Genomic DNA, 8,942 nt, shown 5'->3' with positions numbered 1-8,942 from the left:
CACACTGTCTTCTATTTCTATGTTATATCCCATCTAATGTAACTATATTGTAATGTACATGTTATTGTGGAAGTAAAACAACAAAAATAAAAACATTTGATCAAAAAAAAAAAAAAAAGAAGATATTTACAGAATTACGGAAATACAGAATTACTTTGACAAACTTATGGTGTTCCTTAGATCACAAGAATCCATATATGAGCAACTAGATCAATTGAAGGATCTCGTTGAACCCATCAGAGAGAAATCCAAGTTCTTAAAATGTGCCAGAACCAAGACAACCAAGCACAACCTGGCCGAGCGCGCCAGGTTCGGTATACTGGGGGAGAAACAACCTAAGGTGATTATTTACAAGGTGCGATCATTATTATGCAAACTGCTTTTAGGAGCAGATTTTTCTAGTTCCAAAAGGAAAAAAATGACACCATTACTCCCTGTCGAATCTTCAAAATAAAAATGGCATCAAAAATCAGAATTCTTTATTGCATTTCTTTAATTTTATCAATGCAAAAAAACATAATACATTAATATTGTGATGGAAGTTAAACTTAAAGCAACATCATGCAACAGAGTAGTCACATGGTGCGTCATTCCGTCCAAGACACACTGCAGGGAAAACAAACATTTAATCATGAATACTCATTGTGTATACATTCAGTCATTTTGATAATAGGCTAATATAGACACTTAAAGCATGTGTTGCCTTCATTATAAGCTTTAAATTTTTTTGTGGCTCCAGACAGATTTGTTTTTTGTTTTTTTGGTCCAAAATGGCTCTTTCAACATTTTGGGTTGCCGACCCCTTGGTTAGTCTCAGCCTCTAAGTCCTAATTCCAAGCTCAAGGCTATGCTAACCTCGTTTTTGTACTTCTCCTTTCGCTTTAGGTTGTGTTGCCCTACTCTATGCTATTATTTTGGCTACCTGGAACTTACCTGTGGAACTTACCTGGTGAACTTATCTGCTTCTGGATCTCTGGACTCCTCCCTTCCTGGACTGCCTCTGGATTGCCCTGCCTCGCCTCTGTGCCACGCCATTTCCTCGGACCTGTAAGACAAGAACTATTACTCTCAAAATCTCTTACTGCATGATCAAAACTAATCCTGTACCTCACCTTGCTCCTCCTTGCCGTTTCAGATCCTCCTGGTCCTCCTGATGTTGCAATCACTCGGTATTGCTACATCCACCACAACTGCTTTCCTCTGTTGTTTATCCACCACCACAATGTCCTGTTGGTTCGCCATTACCATTTTGTCTGTCTGGATCTGGAAGTCCCACAGGATCTTAGCTCGGTCATTCTCCACTACCTTTGGGGGTGTTCCCCACTTTGATCTCAGGGCTTCCAGTCCACGACTTGTACCTGTGGAGACCCCAGTCAGAATCTGTGATTGTCCATCATAGTGTTTGAGGATCAAACCAGGGAAGACTGTTGCTGTGGTCACAATCAATGGTAAGGATAACAATTTTTTTTCCTGACTCAACACCAAAATGAAAAAAAGAATATTTACAAGGGGTGTTGCAGAACACAGATAATTGTTTGTAACATAATGTAAACCTAACTCTCAAATTACAAGCGTTTACACTGGAATTTTTTTGTTGTTTTAGGTCGTTATGATCTGAGCATGCCGGAGCTGGCATGTGAGGCGTGTGCGGCTACTTGGACCTTTGGAGTACATGACCTCAATCTAAATGATTACTGGTCTGCCACCCTTCACTTTTCCACTCTTTATGCAATAGATGTTTTCTTCACATTTGAAGAAATGAAGATGGCGGCACCAGGTCTCTCCTGCCAAGCATTTCTAAAAATGCTGGATCAATGAACTGTTCGTTTTGGCCGTGTGAGTACTTTGTGTGTAGAAGGGCTGTCAAAGTCTATCTTTGAGGAATGGTGTTCCGCAACTTTTCATGTCCCTGGTTTAACACATCTAAATCAAATGACTGAGCTATTACGCCAGTATCTAGTCAGGTCCTACAGAGTCCTGCTAATGGCCAAATTATTTGAAAGAGCCATATTGTGCCAGAGACATACCTAAAAGTAGCGGGACACTTAACCTGGAGTCCTGGATTTTGATGACACCGATGTCCTGCAGTTATGTTTTTGTTTTGTTTTTTTTGCTTATTTTCCATTTTAAAACAGACTGGGAAGATCTCTGCAGACAGCTTCCAGAAAAGTTTTTTTTTTGAATGGGAAGCTGTAAGACATGAATTGATAAGATGTTAGGGAGGATCCCTTCACGTGTCCAGCATGTACCCCAGATATGCTTGCAGTTTCAGTTGATGGAAACCGCAAACGTTATCGTTTTAAGAATGCAGCAAGATATGGCAAAATATGTACAATATACCAATTCTTTGTATAAGCGACTACTGTTCACCACCTTTGAATAATAACAACTCCCCAAAAAATTATTGCTCTTCTTTTCAGATCCGAGGAAAAGGCTATATTTGAAGACATCTTTATAACCAGGCATAAAGACGTGGGAAGATTTGTGGGAAGATTTCTTAATATGTACAGGGTGAAATATTTGGCTATCCTTTGTACCTGCAACAAAAGCTGGCCAACAGATATATCACCTTTTTTTGTATGGATGTTACCTGCAAATATTGGACATATCTTGAAAAAGTGACTAAAAGCTGCCCAGAGCTCCAACACCTTCTGCAAATGAAGCCATTTCTCTCGGTTTTTCATGCCAAAGCCTATGACTTCAAATGTGAGGTATTGAAATCTGACTAGGTCTAGAATCACATTGGAACTTGCACAGCTGCATGAATATCTTTGACTGAGTTATTTTTGTTTTGTGTGGGCATACTTATATTCAGGTCAAGTGGAGTGGAGCATATCAGGATGGAGCTGGTTTGACCTTAGGGGAGGAAGTGGAGCAATGTAATGCATTTCTCTCAAGGATTGCAGTTACCACAAAACATATGTCCAAAGCTGGTGAGAAGGCCAAATACTTCTTCCCTTAAATTATGAGTATCAAATGATGATGAGGGGAAAATGCTAATATTCTGGGCTTCTTTCTGTTCGGAGGACGGACTGACATGCTGACTCTTATGGCCATGCGCTGGAATCAGCTAAAATTGGACAACTTGGCCACCTCACTGACCCGTCGTTATCAAAAGGTAATACACTATTGATGTATTTTCCAATGCCTGCCCCTGCTGTACTGTACATTTTTTTGTTTCCTGACATTGGCATTGTAGGCCACAAAAGCTCTTCTAACTCGGCGTCAGAACCTGGAGTCCCTAAGAATGTCAGTCACTGAAAACTCCAATCAACTGGGTGACTGGGTCAGTGATGTGAAGGAGTGGGGAGAAAGTGAGCAATATGGTAGGAAATTCGATAGAAACTGCAAAAATACCTAAAGCTGCAGTATGTAACTTTTATGAAAGAACAGTTTTTTACATATGTATTAAAATTATCATTATGTCATGACACTATGATATAAGACATAATCTGTGGAAAAAAAATCTAACTCCTCTGCCTTCTCCCAATGCTCCCAGTACTAATTGCAGAAATACACCACCCAGTCAGAAACAACCAATCAGAGCCAGGAGGAGGGTCTTAGCAGTGTCAGTCAGGTAACCCAAGGGGGATAAACAGTTCTCCTGGAATGGTAAATTGTTTCTCCACCATTAGCTCATTTAGCAGTGCATATTTGAGGGTGATTGACAGAGCTAAGCCCCACCTCCTGGCTCTGATTGGTTGTTGTAGGTTAAGAGTGGTGCATTTCTTTAGATATCGATAATAGCTCAAAGACGAGGTCGAGGAGCTCCATCTCTACACAGATAATCTGTCTTATAACAAACTATAACGACATGGTGACAGTTTTCACAAATATGGAAAAAAACACTCTTGTAAAAGTTACATACTGCAACTTTAACTGCGTTATTCTTCTTTATCCTTAGCAGCAACAACTAGCACAACTTCCTTAGCGGGCAGAATTGAAGTTCTGGTTGCAAGCATCAAAAGACGATCCCAGTGTCTTTATAAAGACACTGATGGAAACAGCTTGTGCCAATATTCACCGCAAGATCAGAGAGGAAAAAGGCATCTTGACACTGACTGTGGAAAAGTACAACAGAATGGTTCCAGACACAGAAACTCTGTGCTTGGAAGAAATTCTGTCCGGTGACACAGCTTGGCCATGGCAACAACCACACAGTGGTATGTCCACATACACCAACACGTTTTCAAGTGTCATCGTGTTTGACAGATGATGTGACTTAATTCTACAACTGTTAACCTAAACTCACCTAAGTTTCTTCCTGAATTGATATGTCTGTCAAAAATGTATTTTAGACTGTCAGTCTCACAATAAAGAGAAGGGCATTTGATGGCGTCATGGCAGTAAGGAGACTTGAAGAAGAAAAGAGGATTCTTAGACGAGAGATGGATCGTCACTGGAAATATCTTTCTATGAGGATACTCTCAAAAAACTCTCCTGTCTGGTTTTGAATGGCTCATTTAAAAGTATGTTTACTTTTACACATGATGTCACATGATGTTCTGTGACACTGGAGTTGTCAAAGATGTACAAAAAACAGGACATCAGGAACAAGGCAAACACTTGTGTTCTGTGTGTAAAGTTCCTGTCACATTTTTTTGTCTCATAAGTTATTTGATATTTTCGTTTTAGATTTTTGCTAGGAATTCACAAAGGGGTACTCCACTTTTTTGTGTTTAATGTTTTCAACTTTGCAGTGTTTTTCTTGACAATTATTTCTCATTTGAAATGGTTTGCAGGTTTGGGCGCTGTTCCTTGTAAAAGGGTTGTTCTGTGATTACCTGTCTTTGCATGTCTTTTGGTGTCATATTTCTTCCCTGTGTATGTATGCACACACTTAGAGTATATTTTCCTGGTAATTTGTGGATTGATTTTATTGACATTGGATTTTCATCAAACCATAAATACTTTAAGTGAGGTAATAACAGTGGTGTTTATGTTAAGCAGCTAAAAAATGGCAACAATGACTATGGTAAACAGTTCTCATGAGTATGTATTACCTAACATAACCAACATGTGCTTTTCATGTTTTCTTTTTACTTTATTTTTACAGTAATGTGTACTATTAATGTGCAATATGTAACTGTTTTTTTTTTGTTTGTTTTTGCATTTTAGTGTAATGGTGTAATGATGTCTTCCATTTTGTCACTTGAAATTTGATCAATTTGTCTGTTACTGTCAGTTAAAAAGAAATCAGAACAATAAATTATCAAAATGTGTCAGTATGATCTTTTCATGGAGTACTACTTCTCTCTCTTCTTTCTGGTACTTTCACAATAAAAGAGGACCCAGAGAATTTCCCTTATTTGGTATTAACAAGTCTGATCTACAATAACCCTGAACATTAAACTTCTGGATATATCATTAATCTGAGACATGTACACTTTTTTTAAAAGTTTAAGCTTTTAATTTTTGGACATCAGAATATAATGAAAATATCTATAGTTTGACCTGAGGAGGGCAAAAGTCTCCAGGAAATTGTGCCAGAAATGTAGCTTTAACCTGTTTGTATGATGTTGAAAAAGTGCATCTATGTAACATTGTGTTTTCTAATCGATTCAGTTTATTTCAACATAAATAAATTTGTGATCATACTCATCTGTAACCACACAAATGCCACTATTATAAATTACAAACATTTCTTTTACAAACAATTCTATTATAACATTTTCCACATAAAATTTTCCCAAAAAATGATGAAGTTTTACTATATACCTGTGATGGAGACCAGGGGTTCCATCCCTAAAAAAGGATTATTTATATATGTTTAGTTTATTTACAGACCAAATGCTTTTTCTTTTAGTTCTTTATTTCAGTTACATTGTGACATTTAAACCTTCTTTCGGGCAGAGGGACTGGCCATCCTTCCTGTACAGGGAGATTTAAGGGAAAATGTCAGTTTGTCTCTGATTGGTTCAATTTGAGTTTGCTAATTGTTTGAGTACTTACCTTTCTGGGTGTGTCTCAGTAGAGTGTAGCAGCAAAGGGAGACAGATGCTCCAGGTGCTGCTAAAAAGCTCCTGGAGCATACCATTTTCAATTAAGAGGGGTAATTCTCTGAGGAGTTATATTAAGTTAAATTTATTCTTTGATTGACCTTAGATTAGTTTAGTTCTAATGATTTGCACACATGTAAATATTTATTGGTACCAGTTATTGTTTGTGTTAGGTTGTGTAAATTTTTATTTCACTTGTTTTACCACCCTTTTCCCTGGTATGTGTTGGAATTGCCCAAAGGATGAAAGCCAATCTCTTTGTCTCACTAGATAAAATGGGTGTCAGTGCAAATGTGACTGGCAGTTGTTAAATAAATTCATCTCGACTGCATTCTGTTGCCTCGCCTCCTTCCCTGAACGCAGAGCTTCCCGTCGGTCGGAGTGACAATAACAAAGTAATTTTAACATTATAGCATAAAAAGGGGTGACAACTTTTGGTCATATTTACTGAAAAAATTTGCACACATTTTTATTGTGAAATATACAGGCCTCAAAAAACACAGCAGAACTTTGCTACTGCAGCGACTAAACCTGCAACATCCAGTTTGAATTAAAGATTTCAGTCAATTTAATTTTTTTACAAACCATGAAATAAATTGTTTAAATGAAAAGTCCAACATAACATTACATAACAACAGCATTACAAACCTAACAATGATTCCCGTGAACAGCTGACATTAAAAGTCATCAGCAAACTTTGGACAGAACATAAATACAGTTTACAAGATACAAGTAAAACCAAAACAACAAGTTCACAGAAGGACTTGTTCGCTGGCTGAAGGGGGTGGAACTTCGGGCACGGCCAAGTGTTGGGAGAATTTACTTGCAAGTTTCCATGTATCCTCCCAGATTTTTCCACTAGAAGAGATCAACACTTTTAAAAATCAAGTTGTGGATTTCTTGTGCTGTACTGTTGACAAATTATTCTTTCTGAGCTGTAGAAGTGTTTTTAAAAGCTTATATGATTAAGAGGAAAAGGCAAAACACAGATAAGATACTTCTCTGAGTTCTTTTGGCCCCCATTTTAGGGATGTATTATTCTCACACAACATTGTTGCTCAAAAGAATTATTTATTATTTCATAGTTCTATATATGACAGGAACACACGCACTTTGTCACTGCCCACACTGATTTTCTATAATTCCAGCTCTCAAGCTCAAAGTAAGGTCTTGCAGGAAAAAATCCCAATACAACTCTAATAGTGTTACCAGTTAAAGTTTTCCTTCAGTAACATCCAATGCTAAAGTCACAGCAGTCATTTTTTTATGATTACGCAAAGACAGTCTCCCATTCTATTTTATTTGTTAACAAAACGTGGCAGTAATGTAAAAAAACAAAACATAGAAAAACAATATTTGGTTACTGCCTGTGCAAGCTATTAAATACAAATAGTATATTTCCAGTAAAAGCAAAATTAACCATTTCTTACCAAGCAGAGCAAGGCAACCAATGAATTTGTACTTCTTCTCTGCCCTAGACAGAAGAAATGAAAGAAAAGAGAAATGTGATTTTTTAAAAGCAGTTACCAGACAGCATATCAAATAAATGTTTCTAAAATACTTAATTGTGGAAGTAGTTTTCACAAATTACCAAATGACAACAAATGGGAAATCCTAGGGTAAAGGCTTCAAGGTTCAGTAGACATTACACTAGACTGTGTTTTTAATCTGTTGTACTTTGTACACACGAAAAATAATTTCAGCAAAATTGCAAAGAGACCAGGCAAAAGGTTTATTTCCATTTCACTAGAAGGAGCTACAGGCCAATCCCCCATCCCCAAAAAACTGGCAAATCAAAATTAATTGGTGCTGCACCAAACTTTAGCCAAATTTTAAGGTGAGCAACTAAAAAGACTCAAAGAAGGTTGCAGATATTAACCATAAACATAAATACATTTCAGTGCAATTTTATGTGAAAGACCAACAGAAAGCAGTATATAGTTGTGAAGTAGAAAGAAAATTATTCATGATTCTAAGCATTTTTTACAAATAAAAAATTAAAGGTGTGGTGGGCAAAAGTATTCAGCCCCCCTGAGTCAATGCTATGTGGAAGCACCTTTTGCTGCAATTCCAGCTTCAAGTCTTTTAGGGTCCCTCTACCAGCTTTGCACATCTAGCTACCATCATTTCAGTCACTACCATCTTGTGACTGGAATTTTTCCCCATTCATTTCAAAACAGCTGAAGCTCAGGCAGATTAGAACATTTATGAATAGCGGTTTTCAGATCTTGCCGCATATTCTCGATTGGGTTTAGGTCTGGACTTTGACTGGGCCATTCTAACACATGAATATGTTTTGTTTTAAAAAAATTCCATTTCATCCAAGGCTTTATGTTTCGGGTGGATGTCCTACTGGAAGGTGAAGCTTTGCCCCAGTCTGAAGACTCCAACAGGTTCTCTTCCAAGATTTTCCAGTATTTGGTTCCATCCCTTTTCCCCATCAACTCTGACCATGTTCTCTGTCCCTGCTGAAAAGAAGCACCCTCGGAGCATGATGCTGCCACCACCATATTTGACAGTGGAGATGGTGTGTTCAGAGTGATGTGCAGTGTTAGTTCTCCAGGAGCTTTTTCCACATGTTTGCTGTGTTCCTAACATGGCTTCTGACAAACTGCAACACGACTTCTTATGCTTTTCTTTTAACAATGTCTTTCTTCTTGCCACTCGTCCATGAAGAGCACATTTGTGCAGTTGTGTAGTTATCCTGTGGACAGATTCCCCCACCCGCCAAGCTGTAAATGGTAAATGGCTTGCACTTATATAGCGCTTTATCTAGTCCAAGGACCCCAAAGCACTTTGCACTACAACCATCGACACCTTGCACAAGGAGGGCAAGACACAAAAGGTCATCGCTAAAGAGGCTGGCTGTTCACAGAGCTCAGTGTCCAAGCACATTAATAGAGAGGCGAAGGGAAGGAAAAGATGTGGTCGAAAAAAGTGTAC

General features: G+C 38.0%; 1 long non-coding RNA gene across 1 annotated transcript; it reads left to right on the top strand.

The window, feature by feature from the left end:
- Window positions 1-1,319: 1,319 nt before the first annotated feature.
- LOC108228391 lies at window positions 1,320-5,929 on the top strand. The gene is made up of 7 exons (XR_005233511.1): window positions 1,320-1,448; window positions 1,604-2,711; window positions 2,816-2,933; window positions 3,027-3,118; window positions 3,200-3,326; window positions 3,905-4,163; window positions 4,299-5,929. It is a non-coding gene; the product is annotated as an uncharacterized LOC108228391 (long non-coding RNA).
- Window positions 5,930-8,942: the final 3,013 nt, after the last annotated feature.

Source organism: Kryptolebias marmoratus, linkage group LG8 (genome assembly GCF_001649575.2).
Source record: "Kryptolebias marmoratus isolate JLee-2015 linkage group LG8, ASM164957v2, whole genome shotgun sequence".
Taxonomy (NCBI): domain Eukaryota; kingdom Metazoa; phylum Chordata; class Actinopteri; order Cyprinodontiformes; family Rivulidae; genus Kryptolebias; species Kryptolebias marmoratus.
The sequence above is the reverse complement of the archived record's forward strand: the minus strand, read 5'-3'. Positions and strand labels throughout refer to the sequence as shown.